This window comes from Mus caroli, unplaced genomic scaffold, assembly GCF_978045245.1.
Source record: "Mus caroli unplaced genomic scaffold, Mus_caroli_1 scaffold_14, whole genome shotgun sequence".
Classification (NCBI taxonomy): domain Eukaryota; kingdom Metazoa; phylum Chordata; class Mammalia; order Rodentia; family Muridae; genus Mus; species Mus caroli.
The window spans coordinates 40,620,038-40,624,591 of record NW_028227269.1 but is presented as its reverse complement, the minus strand read 5'-3'; the positions used below and the strand labels follow the sequence as shown (position 1 = coordinate 40,624,591).

At 42.1% G+C, this 4,554-nt stretch overlaps 1 pseudogene; it reads right to left on the bottom strand.

Annotated features, from left to right (window-relative positions):
• Positions 1-2,471: 2,471 nt before the first annotated feature.
• Positions 2,472-4,040, bottom strand: LOC110306974 (heterogeneous nuclear ribonucleoprotein F-like; annotated as a pseudogene).
• Positions 4,041-4,554: the final 514 nt, after the last annotated feature.

Here is a 4,554-nt window from a genome sequence, read left to right as displayed (position 1 = left end):
CTGGCTATTATAAATAGGGCTGCTATGAACATAGTGGAGCATGTGTCCTTTTTACAGGTTGGGACATCTTCTGGATATATGCCCAGGAGAGGTATTGCTGGATCCTCCTGTAGTACTATGTCCAATTTTCTGAGGAACCGCCAGACTGATTTCCAGAGTGGTTGTACAAGCTTGCAATCCCACCAACAATGGAGGAGTGTTCCACATCCTCGTCAGCATCTGCTGTCACCTGAATTTTTGATCTTAGCCATTCTGACTGGTGTGAGGTGGAATCTCAGGGTTGTTTTGATTTGCATTTCCCTGATGATTAAGGATGTTGAACATTTTTTCAGGTGTTTCTCTGCCATTCGGTATTCTCAGGTGAGAATTCTTTGTTCAGTTCTGAGCCCCATTTTTTAATGGGGTTATTTGACTTTCTGGAGTCCACCTTCTTGAGTTCTTTATATATATTGGATATTAGTCCCTTATCTGATTTAGGGTAGGTGAAGATCCTTTCCCAATCTGTTGGTGGTTTTTTTGTCTTATTGATGATGCCTTTAGCCTTGCAGAAGCTTTGTAGTTTCATGAGGTCCCACTTGTCAATTCTCGATCTTACAGCACAAGCCATTACTGTTCTATTCAGGAATTTTTCCCCTGTGCCCATATCTTCAAGGCTTTTCCCTACTTTCTCCTCTATAAGTTTCAGTGTCTCTGGTTTTATGTGAAGTTCCTTGATCCACTTAGACTTGACCTTAGTACAAGGAGATAGGAATGGATCGATTCGCATTCTTCTACATGTTAACAACCAGTTGTGCCAGCACCATTTGTTGAAAATGCTGTCTTTCTTCCACTGGATGTTTTTAGCTCCCTTGTCAAAGATCAAGTGACCATAGGTGTGTGGGTTCATTTCTGGGTCTTGGTCTATTTGTCTGTCACTATACCAGTACCATGCAGTTTTTATCACAATTGCTCTGTAGTAGAGCTTTAGGTCCTGCATGGTGATTCCACCAGAGGTTCTTTTATCCTTGAGAAGAGTTTTTGCTATCCTAGGTTTTTTGTTATTACAGATGAATTTGCAGATTGCACTTTCTAATTCGTTGAAGAATTGATTTGGAATTTTGATGGGGATTGCATTGAATCTGTAGATTGCTTTTGGCAAGATAGCCATTTTTACAATGTTGATCCTGCCAATCAAAACTTAGGATACCCAAGATATAAGATACAATTTGCTAAACGCATGAAACTCAAGAAGAATGAAGACCAAAGTGTGGACACTGTGCACCTTCTTAGAATTGGGAACAAAACACCCAGGGAAGGAGTTACAGAGACAAAGTTCGTAGCTGTGATGAAAGGATGGACCATTTAGAGACTGCCGTATCCAGGGATCCATCCCATAATCAGCTTCTAAACGCTGACACCATTGCATACACTAGCAAGATTTTGCTGAAAGGACCCAAATATAGCTGTCTCTTGTGAGACGATGCCGGGGCCTAGCAAACACAGGAGTGGATGTTCACAGTCAGCTATTGGATGTATCACAGGGCTCCCAATGGAGAAGCTAGAGAAAGTACCCAAGGAGCTAAAGGGATCTGCAACCCTATTGTTGGAACAACATGATGTACTAACCAGAACCCTGGAGCTCTTGTCTCTAGCTGCATATGTATCAAAAGATGGCCTAGTTGGCCATCAATGGAAAGAGAGGCCCATTGGACTTGCAAACTTTATATGCCCCAATATAGGGGAATGCCAGGGCCAAAAGAATGGGAATGGGTGGGTAGGGAAGTGGGGGGCGCTATGGGGGACTTTTGGGATAGCATTGGAAATGTAACTGAGGAAAATATGTAATAAAAATATTAAAAATAAAAAAAATGTTAAAATTTGATGTCATGTAGCCATCACTCCTTACTTTGATTTCACCTACTTGTGGAGTCCTCTCTAGGAAATCTTTGTCTATGCTAATGTCCTGAAGAGTTTCATTCACTTCCCTTACATTTTTACTGTTATATTTCTTTTTTTATTTTTATTTTTTGTGAAAAAGTCTTTATTTTAAGAAAAAAATTTAGTTAACAAAATATTTAAGTTTCACTTAGCAAAATACACCCAAAAGGAAATCACAGTACAAAGAAAGCTTTTAGTCAAGGCCTCACCAATTCCTACAGTATTAGTATTGTGTCTCAATTATCAAAACTAACTTTTAAAAAGCTTAAACTTAACCTAAAGATTTTAAATGAAAATATCAACTAGAATGAACATGAGAAACGCTTCTCTTTTGTATCAGGGATCTAGCACCTTTGAGTTTTCCAGAAAAGTACATATCCCCAGTGTGTTCACTGTGGTGTGCTTAAAGATCCACTCAACATACTTAAACTACTTAACTCAGATAACATCACTCTTAAGTATACTACCAAAAATGTTAATTGAGAAAAGCAGAAGAAAATAGTTTTAGTTTACTCAATATTACATGCTAGAAGAAAAGTTTGCATGAGAAACACTGAAGAGGTAATTTTTTAATCCAGATTTCACAAACTCATGGTGCAAAGTGGGTTCCCCAGCTTCCTCTAGAGTTATAAACTGCTCTTGACTGCTTATGGGCTGCCTGTGAAATTTTCTGATTGAAATAACTCAAATGTTCCTACAATACTAATCATATCCACCCATGCTGTTCTGACCACTGTAGCCGGCCCGTAACAGCCACTCATTGACTGGCTCTCCAGGCCACTGTAAGTTGCCTGGGCAGTTGACACACTCATGCCCTGCATCACCTGGCTGCTATAAGCCCCATTGCTAGCCCCTGTTGTTGAATTCAGGAAGAGTTGTGCTGCATGTTGGCCTTGGCCTTGAACATAGCTGCCACTGCTTCTTCATGAGTAGCAAACTCAACATCAGCTTCTCCCATCAGGACTAACCTCAATATGAACTCTCACAGGGTTGAGTGGAGAGAAGAAGTTGTAAATGTTCTCCGTTGCTTTGTAGGGCAGCCCTCTCATGTGGACGCAGTGGCCGGTGGTGCTCTGCACTGTGAACTCGCTGTCTCCATATCTGTGGTCATACATTCCTGAGAGACAATAGCTGAGGTCTCTCCCAAACAGGTCAGTGGTGAAGCCATAGCCATCACTGAGGCCACTGTATTCTTCATAGCCCCCATAGCCTGCACTATAGGCACCAGACCTCATCCTATCTAGGCCTGCCTGTTTCACAATGCCAATGTACCTCCGGGCTGTGCCAGGCCTGTCATAAGGCCCAGGCTTTTGCACAGACATAAACTTCAGAGGTGGGTCTGAGTATGATCTAACTTCCTCCTGACTGCTCTTAAACACTTCAATATACCTGTGCCCTATTCTCTCCTTGTGCTTCCCTAAAGCTTTCTCAGCTAACTCTTGTGAGGCAAACTGAACGATGGCCTCCCCTGTAATCTTGCCTTCCAGGTCCACAGGTAGTGTGATCCCGTTCGGCACAATTTCCAACCCTGAGAAGAACTGAACGATTTCTTCCTTTGTGCATCCACATTGGAGTCCTGAAGCCTCACAAAGCCATCATTGGCACTGTCGGCACTGTTTGGGCCACTGTGCTTCAACACCCAATCCATCTCGGTTCTGTGTGACTTGAACACCTCAATATACCGGTGTCCCATGCTTTCCCTGTCTTTTTTCAGAGCCAATTTTACATCATCTTCTGACTCAAGTTCAACAAAAGCCTCACCACCCTGCCTGCCTTCTCTAGTATAAATGAAATGAACACCTGCGACCCCATCATGAATTGTGCAGTCGGAGAGGAAGTTTTGTACGTCCTCAATTGAGCAAGACCAGGATAGGCCTCGAAGTTTGACCACATAGCCTTCACCTACCTCAGGGCCCAGCATCATGGACACTTGACAGGGCTGTTGTCACACAAGCTTGGGCAATTTTTTGTAGCTTAAAGAACCACCACAGATGCCATCTGTAGGAAACACTTAATGGAAGGTAACAAGTTTTCCAGGGGAGGAAGGTAGAGGTGACTTCTATATTCAGTAAGGAACACGGCTTACGAACTCAAACTCCACCCGACGCCTTAAAAAACGCAGAGGGCTCCGGGAAAAGTCCAGGTGCATCTTTTTGTTCTCAACCTTCAAGAAGACGAGGCGCAGTCCTCCTTCCACAACAGAGCCAGAAGGATGCCCTGTTATCTTTAAGTAAGCTATAAGTCTGTTATCTTTAGGTAAGCTATTAAAGTCTCACTCACATTAACTTATTTTTTTTTTGTTTTTTTTTTGTTTGTTTTTGTTTATTTTGTTTGTTTGTTTTCCATTTCTTTGTGTTTCAAAAACAAATTTTATTAGATATTTTCATTTAAATTTCAAATGCTATCCCAAATGTCCCCTATACCCTTCCCCAACCCTGCTCCCCAACCCACTCCTGCTTCCTGGCCCTGGGGCATATAATCTTCGCAAGACCAAGGGTCTCTCCTTCCATTGCAAGCTGGTACAATCACTCTGGAAATCAATCTGGCGGCTCCTCAGAAAATTGGAAATAGTACTACAAGAAAACCCAGCAATACCTCTCCTGGGCATATACCCAGAAGATATTCCAACTTGTAATA